The sequence below is a fragment of the Hemitrygon akajei genome, chromosome 3 (genome assembly GCF_048418815.1).
Source record: "Hemitrygon akajei chromosome 3, sHemAka1.3, whole genome shotgun sequence".
Taxonomy (NCBI): Eukaryota; Metazoa; Chordata; class Chondrichthyes; order Myliobatiformes; family Dasyatidae; genus Hemitrygon; species Hemitrygon akajei.
Genome location: NC_133126.1, coordinates 173,967,637 through 173,987,622, shown reverse-complemented (window position 1 = coordinate 173,987,622; position 19,986 = coordinate 173,967,637).

The window sequence follows — 19,986 nt, the reverse complement described above, 5'->3', positions numbered from 1 at the left end:
TTCAAGGACTTTGTAACTCATGTTCTTTATTATCATGTTCTTTATTTATTATTCATATTTGCAGAAAAAAAGAGGGCAGAGCTTAGATAAGATGGTGATAAATGACGACTCCTTTGCTTGCACCTTTGGAAACAGCTCTTTTCCATCTTTAATATCGATATTTTTCCCTTTCAGGTTTCTTTTGAAGACCCTGACCCGGAGTTACACGCTGAGTTCAGTTCTTTGCGGGAATGGGACCCGCTCTCGGGTTTTCATGACTGGCCGTTATCCGACATGCCAAGGGTATGGCCTAGGAGTTCGGCTTGCCTTTGGAGGCCTAAGGTCTCGGGGCTCTGGAAACAGGCAGACCAAGGGTTGGTGTCCCGTCAGAAAGTTGTGTCATGGGAGCTAGAAGATCTTTGGCTGTGTGCCCAGAGACCTGAGTTCTTTGGGCACAGAGCTCGGAAAAAGCAACATTATGGACTTTTAACATTGTAAACCAGCAAGTTGTTTGTTATGTCTCCCCTCTTGCTGTGAAATGGAGACATCTCTTTCTCCCTTATTAAGGAGAGAGAGAGAGCCTGTGATATATCTGTGGCCTTGCTGTTGCTTTGCTCACACTTGAGTGCTCGGTGGCGGGTTCCGATGATTTTTTTGCCAGTGGGATTGTTGCTTGCTGCTGCTTACGCATGGGAGGAAGGGGAGCTGGGGGAGACTTTGAAGTTCTGACATTTAACTGTCATTCATTCTTTGGGGCACTCCTCTGTTTTCATGGATGGTTGCAAAGAAAAAGCATTTCAGGATGTATATTGTATACATTTCTCTGACATTAAATGTATCTTTGAAACCTTTGTCTTCTTTTGCACATTGGTTGTTCATCAGTTTTTGTATGTAGATTTTTGAGTGTAGTATATGGTGACATGTACATCCTGTGATAATAAATGTACTTTGAACTTTGAACTACCACTGGCAGATCATCTGCAGCACCAGAGGAGCCAACACACTTGACCACAGCTACATTGCCATTAAGAATGCTTACATTTCGATCCCTTGACCGCATTTCGGGAAATGTGGTCACCTGGCTGTCCTCCTCCTTCTTGCATACAGGCAGAGGCTAAGGAGCAAGGTTCCAGAGGTAAGAACGACAATGTAAGGTCACAGGAGGAAGAGGAGTGACAATGGGATTGCTTCAAGTTGGTTGACTTGGTGATGTTCATCAAAGGACCTGAACAAATATGCCACAGTTGTTATGGACTTTACGAAGCCACCCATGAATGAATGTGTCCCCAAAAAAATCATTCCGAGTCTTTTTCAACCAGAATCCCTGGAAAACCAAGTGATTTGAAATCTGCTGAAAGTAAGATCAATGGCATTCAGGATTGTCAATCCAGGAAAATACGAGACATCCAGGTATGACCTCCAGGAAGCCATCTCACATGCAAAGTGGCATTTCCAAACTAATCTTGAATCAAAGCGGGATGCTCGACAACAGTGGCAGTGCTCGAATGCCACCTCCAAGCAAAATAAATACTGAGGTTTCACTGCCAGAGGAGGTCAATGCTTTTTGTGCTTGCTTCGAATGGCAGGCACCTTCACAAACTCTGACAGTCCCCGATGACCCTGTGGTCTCAGTCTCTGAGGCCAATGTCAGAGCCCCTTCAGAAGGGTAAATCCACTGAAAGGATGTGGCCCAGAAAGCATACGTGGCTGAACACTGAAGGCCAGTACTAATCAACTGGCAGGAGTGCTTACAGACGTCTTCACTCTCTTGCTTTGAGAGTCTAAGGTACCCACCTGCTTCAAGCAAGCTTTCATCATTCTAGTGCCCAGGAAGAATGTGCTAACCTGCCTCACTGACTATCGTCCAGTCATACTTATTTCTGCTCTTAAGAAGTGCTCGAGAGCTTGGTCATTAAGCAGATCAACACCTCCCTGAGAAGTGGCCTGGATCCACTCCAATTTGTTGACCGTCACAGCAGGTCAAAGTTAGGTGCCCAGAGCATTCAGGTCAGCATTCAACATCATCATCCCATTGAAACTCATCACTGAGCTCTAAGACATGGGGCTCGATACTTCCCTCCTCAGCTTCCTCATTGCCAGATCCCTGTCAGTACAGATTGGCAACAACATCTCCTCCACAATTACAATTAGGTGTTGGAACTTCACTCACTTCACTCACCACAATTCTGAACTGATCTACAATCTACAGCTTGCTTTCAAGGACTCTTTACAACCCAGTTTTTTTTATTTGTAGAATTTGCCTTATTTTCCACATTGGTTGCTTGTCAGTCTTTGTTTACGTATAGCTTTTTTATAAATTCCATTGGAAATCTTTATTTATTCAGTATATCCATTAAATCCTGTAAACAGCCGAAAGAAGATGAATCTCAAGGGAGTATATAGTAACATACTTCAATAATTTTACTTTAAAATTATTCTCAAATTTGAATTTTGAACTTTGAACTCCTGCCAGCATATGAAAGATGACAGTGACAATATGTACCACTGTCATAACTCAAGTATATCTCAGACTTTATGTGAATTTTCTGCTTTGTAATCATGTCACACACACACAATGCACTCTGAGTTAAAGGTCTGATAATAGGTAATCTGATTTTTCGTAAATTTCAATGGTTTGACACCTGATTGTTAGGTTCTGTTTCTGACGGTCTCTTTAAACTCAGCGGATTCTGTTTTCCACACCACTGTGGCCTGGTGGCACGCTTTCTTTATATGTCCCGAGGTCGTTGGAACACTTGCTACACTACTTCATAACATCTGAAACAAGTGAATCAAAAACGTGTTGGGGCACTCTCAGCATAATGTCAATTTGTGGAGATCTGCTAGCCTGCCACTACCAAAGTAATCTCTGTAACCTCGTTGTCTTGAACAATGACAATAAAGTTCTATTCTATCCTAAAGTATGGAGTGCTGGACTTGCAGAGTTTGATTGCATTCTTCCCTCTTCCTTGCAGGAAATGGTTGTGTGGGGTTGAGTAATGTACTTGTCAACTAGTTCAGTCATGTAATTTTAAGTGTGCTTGTGATCAAGGGCACATATGGCTCAAAGAAAGAGAAAATGCTAATCTGGAGATCATTAAGTGAGACTGCACACTTGCATTCAATTTCTTCCTTGCATCCCATCTTACTTTCATCTTGCAAACTCTTACGTCTTATTTGGAAGTGCTTCTTATACTAGACTCTTCTCGTCACCATGACAATATCATCAAACATAGAACATTACAGCCACAATGTTGTACCGAACTTTTAAGCTACTCTGAGATCAATTTAACCCTTTTTTCCTACATAGTTCTCCATTTTTCTATCATCCATATGCCTACCCAAGAGTTTCATGAATGTCCCTAATATCCGGAATATCCTGTTTCAGAAACAATAAATTGGACAGGTCCCTGTGGCCACACACTTCAATTCCACAGACCACTCCCACTCCGACATGTCTGTCCATGGCCTCCTCTACCATCAAGATGAAGCCACACGCAGGTCGATGGAGCAATACCTTATCTCCCGCCTAAGTAGCCTCCTACCTGCCAGCATGAACATTCAACTCACAGACCTCCGTTGATACCCCTGCCCACCCTTACCCCATCCCTATCTATAATTTTAGTCTGGTTCTCTTTCTCTTTTCCCCCCTCACTATAATCTCCCCCCAGCCCTACCTTTCTTTCTCTTTTATTTCCCATAATTCTCCACCTTCCTCCTAGCCCATTTCCCTTCAGCCTATCACTTCCCAGCTCTCTACTTCATCCCTCCCCCCCACTTCTTATCCCCCCTCAACCATCCCATGCTACTTCACTCCTGATGAAGGGTTTCGGCCCGAAACGTCTTCTCTACCTCCTCCCATAGATGCTGTCTGGCCTGCTGAGTTCTGCCAGCATTTTGTGTTTTTATTTATTTCCAGCATCTGCAGATTCACTCGTGTTGAAATTGGACAGGTCATTGGTCAGGAGAGGAACTTCAGGTATAACAGGAGACAGATGCATTCTGTATAACATTCTGTATAACAGGAGACAGATTGCACCCATCAGTTGAATCACCTGCCCTGATTTTCATACTTCACATGGGCTAGAGGTTAGTTTAGAGGTGAGATCAGCACATGATGTATCACCAGACATGTGTGGACTGCAGCCAAGCCAGGGGAAGGAATAGCTTGTGTGCCAGCTACCTGGAAGGTGAGATCGCACATTAGCTCTGCCACGAACGACTGAGTCTGGGAAGAACATTAACGTAGCTGTTGGTAAAAGTTAGTTATACACCCACATGAAAATTCTTGGGACAGTAAATGGGTTGCCTGAAAGCCGATGTGTGGCGTTTAAGAGCTTCAGGGAATCAGGTTGCAACCTTGTGCAAGTCATTGCACGGATTCTTGATTCTCCAGCATGGAGTGGAGTTGAATTCTGTGTCAATACATGAGGTGCCCAGGCAGGCAGATGGTATCAATCACATGAATTCTCCAATCAAAGTTCCGACTTCTGGCGTGCAAAACTCGGGTTATTCCAATGTCACTATGGACTGAGGTTGGTACAAGAATCTATGACAAGCTTTCCAGCAGCTTGCCTGACCAGCAGATCCCCTGCCCTGAAGGAGCATCACTGATTTCATGGTGTACAATCTCTGTGACGTCAATTGAGTTCAAACCAATAATGCTCCGACTTTAAACCTTTGATGTCTGCCAACCTGCTAGTTCACACTACTGCATTTGTGTATTTAATGTTTCAGTAATATTTGAGTAATCTTGTAAATATATTGTTTGATTAAGCATTCTTTGTTTATATAATTCATTCCGGTTATGTATAAAAATACATGAATTGCATATGTCATGATACTACCACATGATGATCGTCGTGGCTATCCCTCAAGGTCGAGGATGATGGTCTTTGTTCCGTTGATCTATCACAGAGTGAAGACGCCTGTGCATGTATTTGTTTAACGTGTACTGGATATTGCACTCCAAGAAGCACACGATACTTCACAAATCAACCAACTGATTCCAATGGCATGGAACCACGACGACTGGAGCTGATGGATTTGTTGCAGCCTTCACCCGCCTTCACAGCCATTGAGGGTGAAGTAACTTCGTCCACCTGTTCCACCGTTGAGGTCTTGGTTGGATTGTTCTTTGTCACGGACCTCACCCTCAACCTTACCGCCATGGGTGACCCTTCCAGAAGCATAGCTCCAGACGGCATCGCTCTCAGGATCTCAGGAACACACGAGCTTCTCCACCACGACAAGGTGACAATCCATGGAGAATCATCATGTACCATGTGATACGCATATGCCTTCCTTAAAGTAAAAACTTAATGTACACAAGTTCTCATCTGGCTCTCTTGTTTTTCTTCTAATTAGTTTAATGCTTTCAAGTTACAAAACATAACAGCTACTACTCATAATATCCATGTAGAACAAAGCTACATCCTCTGGATGAGAGATATGTTCAAGTTTGACCATCTCCAACTCCCTCTGCTTTACTGAAGCAATTTGAGGTGGCCTCAAATTAGAGTCAGTGTTTGGGGGTTGGGGAAGGGGGTTTAGTGGGAATGGGTATTGTTTGATGAGAATATCTGATTGGGGTGTAGAATTATTATTTCTCTTGCAGTTTAACTTACCTATGCTTGCTTTTATCTTTGTATAGTCACCTTTACGTGTATGGTTGTTCAATGAATTTTCCTGTAATTATGCACAGTTGCCTCTTTTTTTTTAGAAACTTCTTAATTTCAGCAGCAGTTGTCACACTACTTGAATCTGGTGATTTTGTTGGTTAATTGTTATCTATGGAATTTCTGTTATCTCTAGTCTGGTATGAGAATACAACCATTTTAAAGCCTGCTCTTTATTTTGTTATCTTTATGCTTCTTCTTTGCTCTTGCAACACTTAATAAAATGGCCATAAACAACAAGTCTCAATCTTGACTTCCAAAGAATCTTTGGATCACAAAAGCATCAGGCTCCAACAATAGTAAGACAGGAAAAGGTATGGAGCGATTAAGCAGAAAAGTGATTAATCAATGATCATACAGGCTAGTTTTTGATTTGATGTATGAGTATTTTCATCTGATTATGAGTTGAGTGATTTGTGCAGGAAGGAATATTGAGGTGATCAGTCACAATGGACTGGTAACATGCAGAGTGTGTCAACCTTAAGGATTTAGTTTTACTTTATTTATTATCACTTTGACCTGAGTATTGAGGCATTGGGGTGGTCAGTAGTCAAATTGTTGCTCATCTATTTTTGCTGTTGGAAGTTTTAAGGGGAATCTGTGTTGTGCCAAATTCACACAGAGGCACATCACTAACAAATAGCAAAAGGTATAATTAGCTTTATTCAAGCTGCAAAAACAACACACATGCACTCACATCCTGCACATTATACAACCTGTCAAGGTCAAAGGTAATTAGCTTTCCTTTATTACTTGAAGCTAGACTCAGGGTTGTCCTCTTTGCTGCTGTTAGACTTAGGATCCCTCTGTGATCCCAAGTTCTTTCAGTGTTCAACAGTTCAGACAAAAATTAAATTTTGAACACAAGAAATTCTGCAGATGCTGCAAATCTTGAGCAATAACACCAAATGCTGGAAGAACTCAGTAGGTTGGGCAGCATCAATGGAGGGGAATGAATAATTGATGTTTTGGGCAGAGACCCTTAAATCCATGAGGTAAATCTTGTATGTACACCAATCTCCAACCTAATTCTTCTGTTTACCTCAAATAAGACAGTGCTACATGAAATGTTTGCTACAGTATCAATTCCAATTTTTACTTTACCAATTGTGCACCATTTTAGTTATTGGTACTGACCAATCAGGCAAAGGAGAGCATGGAATTGATTGCTCTTGCTAATTCATGGACTTTGTTTGGGCTATGACCAAGTTAAACCACTCAAGTATGTTGCTATCTTAACCTTGGGCATTTATTGGCATGGTAACATGTAGCTCTTCTGCCACCTTAAGTGCCATTGGTAAGATCTAAGAGAGGGCTCATTGTTTCTTATTTTAATACAAACAAATGGACACTATCTTGTTGTGTGTTACTGCCTTGTTGCCTCCAATTCACCAAGCTGCTGAGACCTTGGGGAAAGCAAACTAACTTAACAAGTCATTATTGTAAATTTGTGAGAATATTATATTGCTGCATTGCCTCTTTTCTCAGGTCAGACAACTTTGTGCTGTGATGCTGGATATTCATTCTTCGCAGACATTATCGGTCTCTCACAGGGAAAATTCACAGGGAGCTTCACAGACCATTAATCATCTCTGTCTGTGATCACCTCCAACTGAAAACATACTTCTGTTCTAGTATGGTTGTTTTAAGCCCAAGTACCTGGGTTAAAAACCTGGTCGCAAGGTGGAGATGACTGGGAATTAAATATCCAAGGGTATCAGGTAATACGGAAAGATAGGCAGGCAAGTAGAGGAGGTGGGGTGGCGCTCTTGATTAAGGATGAGATCAGGGCCATTGTGAGAGACAATATAAGATCTATGGAGCAGAATGCTGAGTCCATCTGGATAGAGATTAAGAATAGTAAAGGGAAAAAAAATCACTAGCGGGTGTTGTCTATAGGCCACCTAATAAAAATATTGCGGTGGCAGAGGTGATTAACCAAGAAGTAACCGAGGTTTGTAAGAATGGAACAGCAGTTGTCATAGGGGATTTTAACTTGCACATAGATTGGGTGAATCAGGTCGGTCAAGGAAGTCTTGAGGAGGACTTCATAGAATGTATCCGTGATGGCTTTCTTGAGCAGCATGTTAGTGAACCTACAAGGGAAAATGCTATCTTAGATCTGGTCCTGTGCAATGAGACAGGTAAGATTAATGATCTTGTAGTCAGGGATCCTCTTGGAAAGAGTGATCATAGTATGACTGAATTTCGCATACAGATGGAGGATGAAATTGTTAGATCTAAAACTAGTGTATTATGCTCAAACAAGGGAGACTACAACGGGATGAGGGAAGAGTTGGCTAATGTGGATTGGGATCACAGGCTATTTGGTAGGACAGTTGAGGAAAAGTGGAATACTTTCAAAGAGATTTTTCACAGTGCTCAATGAAAATATATTCCAGTCAAACGTAAGGACAGTAAGTGTGGGGAGAGCCAGCCTCGGTAACTAAGGAAATAAAAGATGGTATCAAATTAAAAGCTCATGTGTACAAAGTCGCAAAGAGTAGTGGGAGACTGCAGGATTGGGAAAACTTTAAAAAGCAACAAAGAAGAACTAAACCAGAAATAAGGAAAGGGAAGAGTATGAAAGTAAATAAGCACAAAATATAAAAACAGATAGCGAAAGTTTTTATAAATATATAAAGTGGAAGAGGGTGGCTAAAGTTAACGTAGGTCTCTTGGAAGATGAGAAGGGGAAATTGATATTGGGTGATAAGGAAATGGCTGAGGCATTGAACAACCATTTTATCTTGGTCTTCACGGTGGAGGACATGTCTAATATGCCAAATGGACAAAATGGGAGGTGAGGACCTCGATAATATCACTGTCACTAAAGAGTTAGTGATGAGCAAACTAGAGGGCCTGAAGGTAGATAAGTCCCCATGTCCTGATGGGATGCATCCCAGGGTGCTGAAGGAATTGGCGGAGGTTATAGTAGACGCGTTGTTAATTACTTATCAAAACTCTTAGACTCTGGGCGTGTCCCGGTGGATTGGAAGACAGCAAATGTCATGCCACTTTTTCAAAAAGGATGTAGGCAAAAGACGGGCAACTATAGGCCAGTTAGCTTAACATCTGTAGTCAGGAAAATGCTTGAAGCTGTCATTAAGGAGGAAATAGCGAAACATTTTGAAAGGAGTAATTCCATTAGACAGACGCAGCATGGATTCAGAAAGGGCAGGTCCTGTTTGACAAATATACTGGAGTTCTTTGAGGACATAATGAGTGCAGTGGATAGAGGGGAACAGGTGGATGTCGTATACTTGGATTTCCAGAAGGTGTTCGATAAGGTGCCGCACAAGAGACTTATAAATAAGATAAGGAAGTGTATTGGTATAGATAGTGGATTGGTTAACCAATAGAAGGCAGAGAGTTGGTATAAATGGGTGTTTCTCCGGTTGGCAGTCAGTGGTGAGTGTGGTGCCGCAGGGGTCGGTGCTGGGTCCGCAGCTGTTTACCAGTTATATTGATGATTTGGAAGAGCAGACTGAGTGTAGTGTAGCAAAATTTGCTGATGACACTAAACTGAGTGGAAAAGCCAATTGTACAGAGGACGTGGAGAGTCTGCAGAGGTATGTAGATAGGTTAAGTGAGTGGGCCAAGGTCTGGCAGATGGAATACAACATTGGTAAATATGAGATCATCCACTTTGGAAGGAATAATAGAAGAGCGGATTATTATTTAAATGGTGAAAGATTGCAGCATGCTGTTGTGCAGAGGGACTTGGGAGTGCTTGTGCATGAATCACAAAAAGTTGGCTTGCGGGTACAACAAGTTATTAAGAATGCAAACGGAATGTTGGCCTTCATTGCTAGAGGGATTGAATTCAGGAGCAGGGAGGTCATGCTGCAACTATAGAGGGTACTGGTGAGGCTGAACCTGGAGTACTGTGTGCAGTTCTGGTCTCCATACTTGAGGAAGGATATACTGGCTTTGGAGGCAGTGCAGAGGAGGTTCACCAGGTTGATTCCAGGGATGAAGGGGTTAACCTATGAGGCGATATTGAGTCGCCTGGGACTATATAATTATTGAGTATAAGAGTTGGAATGTAATGGTGAGGTTGTATAAGACATTGGTGAGACCGAATTTGGAGTATTGTGTACGGTTTTGGTCACCCAATTACAGGAAGGATATTAATAAGGTCGAAAGAGTGCAGAAAAGGTTTACAAGGATATTGCCTGGACTTGAGAAACTGAGTTACAGAGAAAGGTTGAATAGGTTAGGACTTTATTCCCTGGAGCGTAGGAGAATGAGGGGTGATTTGATAGAGGTGTATAAAATTATGATGGGTATAGATAGAGTGAATGCAAGCAGGTTTTTTCCACTGAGGCTAGGGGAGAAAAAAACCAGAGGGCATGGGTTAAGGGTGAAGGGGAAAAGTTTAAAGGGAACATTGTGGGGGCTTCTTCATGCAGAGAGTAGAGGGAGTGTGGAATGAGCTGCCCAATGAAGTGGTGAATGCAGGCTCACTTTTGACACTTAAGAAAAACTTTGACAGGTATATGGATGAGAGGGGATTGGAAGGATAATGGCCCAGGTGCAGGTCAGTGGGAATAGGCAGAAAAATGGTTCAGCACAGCCAAGAAGGGCCAAAAGGCCTGTTTCTGTGCTGTAATGTTCTATGGTTCTATACTCTCTGGAATTCAGAAGAATGAGAGGAGATCTTACAGAAACATAAAAATTTTTGAAAGGAATAAATAAGATAGAAGTAGGAAAGTTGGTTCCATTGGTAGGTGAGACTAGAACTAAGGGACATTGCCTCAAGATTCAGGGCAGAAGATTTAGAATGGAAATAGGAGAAACTGTTTTTTTCAGAGAATGGTAAATCTGTGGAATTCTCTGCCCAGGGAAGCAGTTGAGGCTTCTCCACTAAATGTATTTAAGAAACAGTTAGATAGATTTTTACATAGTAGGGGAATTAAGGGTTATGGGGAAAAGGCAAGTGGATGGAGCTGAGCTTACGGACAGATCAGCCATGATCTTATTGAATGGCAGGGCAGGCTCGATGGGCCGGATGGCCTACTCCTGCTCCTATTTCTTATGTTCTTATGTAAAAACACCCATACCTGAACATGGTGGGGGAACTCTGATAAAGTTGCAATGAGCATTTTTTACACAGAAGTGGTCATGTTAAACAAATGTTCTTGATTTTCAGAATTACCAATTTACTGTATTTAGTTTGAAGCTTGCTTTTAATGAAGTAAATTTGTATTATTGCACATTGATGTAATGCATTGTTTTGGATAGATGATATAGTTATACAGTAAATCGTTCTCTAATCTGAAAGACAGGCTTATTTGATAATTGACTGAGACTGAATGGAGGGAAGGACTTTGCATCATTATGGATTTGTATCAGTGTGGGTCTGGACTGAAAATCCTGTTCTTCCTCAACTGTTTCCTCTCAACACAAAAGATTTTTTGCTCGAATTGCCGTGTGGACCACTTCCATTTTGATGGACTGTGCACATTACGTTCATGAGATAACTTCAAGAGAAGTCCAGAGAACAGCTTCTAACTCTATGGATGCCCGTTTTAAGCTTTTGGAAGCCTTGAATTCTGTCAATTGAGGGACTATGGAGTATCTTCCAATTTGACTAATTTCAAAAATTTGTATCCATACTACATCGGCCACATTATAATAAAAAAGTTGAGATTTTAACAATTAGGTTCACAACAGCCAGGCTCAGTGCAAATTGGTGTCAAAACAAGGTGATATCATCAAGCCACCGATATTCTTCACACATCACTACATTTCACCTTAAAAAACTTTCCCACTGGACTGAACCAAATCTGCAGGAAGAAAAAGGCAAAATTGTTTAAGCTATTTTGCAGCATTCTCACCTCGGGAAAAGTTATTACCCTTTAACCATCAGGCTCCTGAAGCAGTGTGGATAACTTTACTCACCTCAGCAATAAACTGATTCCACAACCAATGCATTCACTTTCAAAGACTCTACAACACGTGACCTTAGTGCTATTTATTTATTTATCTACTTGTTTATTTACGTGTTTGTTTGTTCATTTATCTACCTGCTTATTGATTATTTTGGATTGCACAGTTTGTCTTCTTTTGCCCATTAATTTTTTGTCAGTCTTTGTGCATAGTTTTTCATTGATTCTATTGTAAAACTTTGTTCCACTGTGAATGTATGCAAGAATCTCAGGGTAGTATATGGTGATATATACATACTTAAAATTTTAAAGTATATGATAATAATGTACTTTGAACTTTTGTGAATGTGTGCAATCAGAGATTGAATTCCATGTCAGTGAAAGTGAAAGTCAGATGTAAGTGAAAACAGGCCGCACCCTAAAGATCTGCCAAACATTCTCTACCAGTTACCCTCAATGTGGGACCACCCTTCAACAGAAAGCTCCAGGATGCAATCGAAATGCATTTTTACATCTCCGGACCCAATTCTCCTTTTCGTAATTCACTACACCTCCAAAGTGTCGGCGCTAGCCTTTGCCCACATGTGAAATATGTCACAGATGCATGGAGCAAGAACGACTATGGAGTAGTAGGATTAAATGTCTGTACTGAGTCATGCTAGCCACAGTTAACGCTGGGCAACTTACAGCGTGGAAGAAACAAACCAGGCCTTTTGTAAGTAGGAGACCCAATCAATTCACCACGCAATCAATCAGCCGCATGCACACTTCACACATTCTCACAACCAGTCCATTATGGTTCAGAAAGAGTGATCGAAAACCAAAAGCTCAACCCCAATACGAGGAGTGTGGTCCATCACCCAGGAGTGAACCCAAATATCCTGCAACAAGGATCACTCACAGTGGGAACACCAAAATATTGGAAAACTATGACATTGTTTTCATAAAATCTTCCAACTCTGCAAGCAGATCAACCAAAGTTACAAAGACCTTTTCCCAGGTCAACAACCCCAGCACCAAGGCTCTAATGATACTTAAATGGGTTTGGTAAGTAGACTACCTTGCTTGATACACAGTAGCAGCCTCCTGAATCATGTGCTCCTATCTGAGTGTGGCAAAAGTTTACCAGGTAGAATGGGGAAAGGCATCCTTGCAAAAGTGTATCATCTCAAACATGGTCATATGACTACTTAGGATGGAGATAAGCCTTTGGAGTTGCACAGAGAACTTCCTGTCCCTTTCCTGGATAAATGAAGAAGTCCAGAGAAAGTAGTTTAAGGAGCCCACCAGCATCTGCACTAACCATTCATCAAAAGACTTGCAAGAGTGACTGATGGTTCCACATCATTATCCACCAGATTCATTAAGTCATAGAACTGTACAGCAGGGAAAACAGGCCATTGGCCCAAGTCATTCAAGCTGCCACTCTTTTTTATTTTAGAGATATATCATGGTACAGGCCCCTCCAGTGCAACAACACCACGCTGATTAAACCAGGTGACCAATGTGATGGACGAACCTATACTCCTTTGAAATGTGGGAGGGAACTGGAGCACCCAGAGAAAACACACATGCTCACTGGGAGAACATACCTTAGCAATAGCAGCAGACATTAATTGTCTGCCATTGGCATTGTAACAGCATTATGCTAACCACTGCACCACTATCCCATCCCTAAACAATGCCTGTGTCTTACCCATATTCCTCTAAACCTTTACTATCAATGAATCACGTAAATATGTCTTATAAATGTCGCAATTGTACCCGCCTCTTTCATTTCCTCTGACAGCTCGTTACACATTCACGCTATGCTCTGTGTGAAGAAGTTATCGCTCAGATTTCCCCCTCTCATTTCAAACTTATGCCCTCTACTTTTGTTCTCCTTTACCCCGGGGGAAAAGTCTGTGCCTATTTATCTTATCTATTCCCCTCATGATTTTATAAATCCTTTATAGCACGGCCTTTAGCTTCTTATGCTCCAGAGAAAAGAAGTCCTAGTTTATCCAGAATAGAGGAGATTCTGCAAATGCTGAAAATCCGGAGCAACACACACACACAATCCTGGAAGAACTCAGCAGGTCAGGCAGAACCTATAGAAAGGAATAAAGATTTGACGTTTTGGGTTGAGACTCTTTCCAGCCTCTTTATAACTCAAATCCTCAATCTTGATAACATTCTCATAAATCTTTTTTGTTCCACTTCAAAACCTACAGAATTAGAATGGAAGTGGTGACAAGGTCATGTAGTGGTTAGCACGATGCTTTACACTACAGATGACCAGGTTCAAGTCCCGCCACTGCCTGTTCTCCCCGTCACCACATGGGTTTCCTCCGGGTGCTCCGGTTTCTTCCCACAGTCCAAAGATGTACTGGTTGGTACGTTAATTGGTCTTTGTAAATTGTCCCCTGATTAGTCTAGGGTTAAATCTGGGTATTGCTGGATGGTGTGGCTTGAAAGACCGGAAGGGCCTAATCCACAAAAAATAAATAGAATTCCTTGATGCCAACCTCAAGGTACTGCCTAAGAAGCAGTAATGGTGAGAATTTGAAATTGCATTGCACCAACCCAAGCCAGTAAAGTAAATGCCTTCTTGACTTTCTTCACCACTACCACATACATATGATCTATTTTTCCCTGATACACCTAACACTGTTATTGATGAGTTGGTGGAGCAGCGGGGATAATCACACTTCATAAAGACTTGCACGATTTACAAGTGTTGCAAATTTCATCTTTGAGATGTGCAGCTGTTTTTCTCACTGTTGTTTAGCATTGTTTTCAGTTTGTTTCCTGTTCCTTTTTAAGAAATAAAATTAACACCTACCTGAAAAACAGTTAATGATGGTGTTAGTAATCCCGTGCACAGGCTGGACGATTTTATTTCTGATGGGTTGATGAACAATTTACTTTAAATATTAGCAGAAAGAGTAATTTTCGTTCATTGTTTGCTTTAACCATTGTCTTTAACATTTCCTGATCCGCTGTCAGACCAAAAGCAAGCATACAAATTTTAATTGTTTTTGTCTTAATTTTTGCTACCTCATGAGGCCTGTCCATAAAGAAAGTAGGAGCAGGATTAGGTCTCTTGTACCTTAAGCCTGCCCGATCATTGAATATAATTATGTCTCATCTGCCCACTAATTATTTATTTATATTTTGTAACTGATACTTTTTTATGTCTTGCACTGTCTTGCTGTCACAAAAGACCAAATCTCATGACATATATCAATGATAATAAATCTGATTCTTATTCTGATTTCCAGCCTCCTTTTCTGCATCAGTTCTCCAATCTTATAAAAACATATCTACATTCTATTTAAGTACCTTCAAAGATCTGACCGTCATAATTCTAAGAAGCAGAACATTCCAGAGATGCATCACCCTCTTTGAAAGTTTCTATATACCTGAATTTTAATCGACCTCCCCCTTATCTTGCAATTATATCCTCTCATTCAAGACACTTTCAGTAAACACCTCAAAACCTACTCTGTCACTGTCACCTTGGGAGATTATAATTTTCAAATGACCTTTATTGAATGTATCCAGTACTTTCACACAGCCAATTTGCCATAAATGGTGTACAGCAAGGCTTTTGACTAAATACAAAACCTCTCATTAATCTGTTTATGAGATCTATCAGAAAATTGTATGCAGAACTTCAGCTGCCACATGCTAACGCCAATGTAATTTCATAGCATTTCTATAGATGAAACCTGACCTATTTACTGAAACTGCATCTTGGACAATAGCCATAAATAGCTTTTCACACACTAAGTTCCATGTGTTCATTAACTTCTGTACTTACTTACCTAAATTATCTCACTACCCTCAACCACCACTACCCAATTCTGAATCCATACTTTAGTTTAAAAATCCCTTCAGGTTCTTCTCACTCTCTCCAGTTCTCCTCCAGCTCATTATATTCTCCTGTTCCTCAACAGCTCAGGCTTCCTGTGTATCCATGACAATATGCAGCGCAGTAGGATAGAGGTTAGAACATCATTTTACAGAACCAGCGACCAGGGTTCAGTTCCTGCCACTGTCTGTAAGCAGCTTGTATGTTCTCCCCATGACTGTGTGGGTTTCTTCCAAGTGCTCCGGTTTCCTTCCACAGTCCAAAGACATAGCAGTGGTGGGTTAATTGGTCATATTGTAAATTGTCAAGTGATTAGATTAGGGTTAAATCGGGGTTGTTTAGCAACATGGCTTGAAGGGCCAGTTGGCCTATTCTGCACTGTATGTCAATAAATAAATAAATAAAGCCCTCAAAACACCCCTCCATCCTTGACTTTTACAACCACTACTTGGAGAAGAAACTCTATATTGAAAACAAGGGCAGAATTAGTTGACTTGATCTTCCACACTTGGAGTTTCCTTCTTAAATTTTCCCTTTACAATTATCTTCATTTCATTAGAAAATTCCTCTTAAAGTCTATCACTCTTCTTTACCTTCCCCTGTCTGATTTAGCTCTTGTTTTCAATTAACCTAAATGAGAACTACTCTGAAACAATGTTAACACGACAGTAATGCAAACAGTTACAACTTTGAAACATAGAAACATAGAAAATAGGTGCAGGAGTAGGCCATTCAGTATGATCATGGCTGATCATCCAACTCAGAACCCTGTACCTGCTTTCTCTCCATATCCCCTGATCCCTTTAGCCACAAGGGCCATATCTAACTTCCTCTTCAATATAGCCAATGAACTGGCCTCAACTGTTTCCTGTGGTAGAGAATTCCACAGATGAATTAACACCAAAATCTGTAGAAAAGAATTAAAGCTGTAGTAAAGGTCTAGGAATTGAGCTCTCATTCAGTATTTGGCAATTGTTGCAATAGTTTTAATATTTTTGAGTATAGAATATTAAACTTTTTTTCTGTAACATTTCCTTCTCTTTACATATTTATAAATTTATGTAACTGAATTCATGAAACTCAGAGTAAGTTTCAAACAAAATCTCAGAATGCTTCAATTATTTTTTAGTACTTAACATAAATATTTTGTTGTTGATCAATAAATAAATTCTGTACATTATACACTTAGTACAAAAACAAACTAACTTTAAAACACTGCATATTTTCTTTATGTTAGATACATTACTCAGACAGTTGAAGAAGCTATAAAGAACATGTTATGAATACAATCCTGATGGAAACAGGAGAAGACAATATCAGCTAACTACATAATCCAGTGCAAATGTACCCTCTGTAGGGCAAAAACAATTATAGATATGATTTGTAAGGCTTCTTGTTCTTCTGCTGATTTTTTGAATTTTTTTGATAAACGATGTGTCCACAATTGCTAATAATATTTGCTACTGAACAGTTTCTAATCTGTTAGGTAGAGAAAGGTGAACACTATTAGTTTGTAACTGTGATGAAATCTATGCTAATATTTTTGATTTCCTGAATTTCTCTTTTAATTTTATCACAATGAGATAGGTTATTAAATCAGTTTTAGGTATTTATTTACTATAATTCAGTTGTGCTTGCATCTGATTATGGTGATTTTGTTGCTATTGGTGGGTTAGCTACCACAGTGTATTATCAGCAATATGCAAATAAATTGTGTGTTTGTTATGTGCTGTGTCTCATGATGTGGGCTGTCGTGGTTTTCCATGACCATGATTGCACTTGGCAGTTCTTTTTCTACAGAAGTGGTTTGCCATTGCCTTCTCTGGGCAGTGTCTTTACAGGACGGGTGACCCCAGCCACTATCAATACAGTTCAGAGATTGTCTGCTGGTGTCAGTGGTTGAAAAACCAGGAACTGTGATATGTACCAGATGCACATATGACCATCCACCTTCTGCTCCTGTGGCTTCACATGACCCTGATCAGTGGGGGAGGGGGAGGGGCTAAGCAGGAGTTACACCTGTCCCAAGAGTGACCTATAGGCTGGTGGAAGGAAGGAGTGCCTTACACCTCCTGTGACAGAGACATATTTCCACCCTGCCACCCAAATGTAAGAAATATCACTTCCGATTAAATCTACTAGATCATTACTGAAAGTTTAAGTATTATTCTCTGGGCTGCGATCAGAATAGAATTATCTAAATCCCAGTTCTTCTTCCATACCTCGAGTAAGCCATGTTGCAAGTGGCATGCCTACCCTAATAGATCGGGAGAATAAACTAGAACACAGTCATAATCATACAGCTCAGAGGCAGGTTCTTTGCTGCACTGAGTCTACACAACCTCCCACCATTTATACAAACCCTGTACTTTATTATCCCCCAAATCCCCACCCACCCTCAGCCAGTCTGCAGATTCTATCACTTGCCTGCCAAAAGCATAAGAAAGTAGGGGGCGGGAGAGTAGGAGCAGAAAATAGTTACCAGGTTCCTCAAGTCAATTAATATGCGATTGGTTGTTTATTGCTGCCTCAACTCCCCTTCTGCACCAGTTCCCCATCATCCTCATTTCCTCTATCTTTTAAAGACCTTCAAGTATCTAATATTCCGGCCTCTACCACACTCAGTTCAAAACCTGAATAAAGTTCAAAGTAAACTTACTATGGAAGTATGCATGATTTGTCATGATTTGGCAACCTGACAGATTCATTTTCCTGTGGGCATTCACAGTAAATGCAAAGAAATACAACGGAATTAATGAAAAATAATTTACCAAATGGACAAAACATCAATGTGCAAAAGAAGACACCAAGTGCAAACACTACTACAAACAATAATAATACATAAATAATAAATAATATTGAAAGCAAGAGTTGTAGAGTCCTTGAAAGTGAGTCCATAGGTTGTGCAATCAGTTCAGTGCCCAGGTGAGTGAAGTTATCCACGATGGCTCAGGAGCTTGATGATTGAAGGGTAATAACTGTTCCTGAGACCGGTGGCATGGAACGTAAGGCTCCTGTTCCTCATTCCCAATGGCAGCAGCAAAAAGAGACCATGGCCTGTTTGGTGGGGGTCCTTAATGCCGGATGCTGCATTCAAGCGGCCGCGCTCCCGGCAGATGTGTTCAATGGTGGGAGAGCTGGGCTCTATTCACTACTTTTTATAGGCTTTTCCGTTCACGGGCGTTGGTGTTTCCAAATCAGGCCGTGATGCAACCGGTCAGTATATTCTCCACTGTGCATCTGTTAAAAGTTTGTCAAAGCTTTGGGTGACATTCAGGACCTGTGCAAACTTCAAAGACGGTAAAGGCGCTACCGCGTCTTCTTTGTAAAGGTACTTACGTGCTGGTCCCAGGACAGATCCTCTGAAATGATAACGCCAAAGAGCAGAGACAGTTCCACAGATTCACCTATAAAATTACCTTTTCTCAACCATTCCTTTTTGCCAAATATCTAACATACGGAAAATATAATTGACTGGAAAACAACCGCCAGTCTGCTTTTTTCTTTAAGCCTCTCCCCGCTGCTCTCACATTCCCCAATTGCATTTGTTACCAATCAAAATTGCTTATGCTTTTAATTATATTTAACTTTCTAATTTCCTAGATTACATGAATTTTAAGTATTGCTTATTCGAAATGAAAAAAAATAGCTTCAGACAACTCATAACCTAAAGTTTACCTGCGTTCATTCAATTTTGAACAAGAGTTCTGTCTTAGTTGTTACCTCATTATATTTTTATTTAGGTTAGGATATCTGAGAGCAAGGTATTGATTTGTTCTTTTGCCAAGGTGTCTCAAATTAGAGAGGATATAACCGACATTCTCTAGAAAACATTGTTACAATTTAAGCATATGATTTTCATGGAAGTGGACGTTTTAAATGTAGAAGTTACAATCGCCGCCATCTGGTCTCCGACGCTATTAGAAATCTGGATGTCTCGCCCTGTTCCGTCATTTCCAGCTGTCAGGAGATCGATTTTCAATCCTGACCAGACTGCAGTGAAAATAGGAGCGTCAGGTTACAGTGTAGAGAGGGATCAAGGCCGTTCCAACCACGTCGATATGGGTTCAGGTGCTGAACGTAGGCGGAGTAGTAACACTTCCCCGCACGCAGTCACTATATTAAAGAGAAACGCAGCCAACATTCCGATCCACGAATATCTGAACTTACTCTAAACAAAATCGCAGAATTATAAGTGGACTTTCGCTGAGTATTTTCCATAGAGATTCCCCCCCCCCCCCAATAATGCAGCTTAATCGTGCCTATTAGAAAAAGATGTTTTTGGGAAACAATGTTTTCTGTTGTGTTCAGTTTGTGGGATAGTGACTCAAGAGACACTGAATACTTATAACCCCATTTTGAAAGTAGGCAGGATGTCAACGTTGAGTACTTACACTGAATGTATTTATTGGCGAGTATTGTTTTCAAAACATGGATGTAAATAAATACACATTTTCAAATGTCCAAATCCCAGTCTCACATTGGCTGTATAGTTAGGGAAACGGTTGGGGTTTCAACATATCTGTATCCTTTGCGCAGTGTGTTTTCCATTTATTTCAAAGAAACTGTCCCTTTGCCG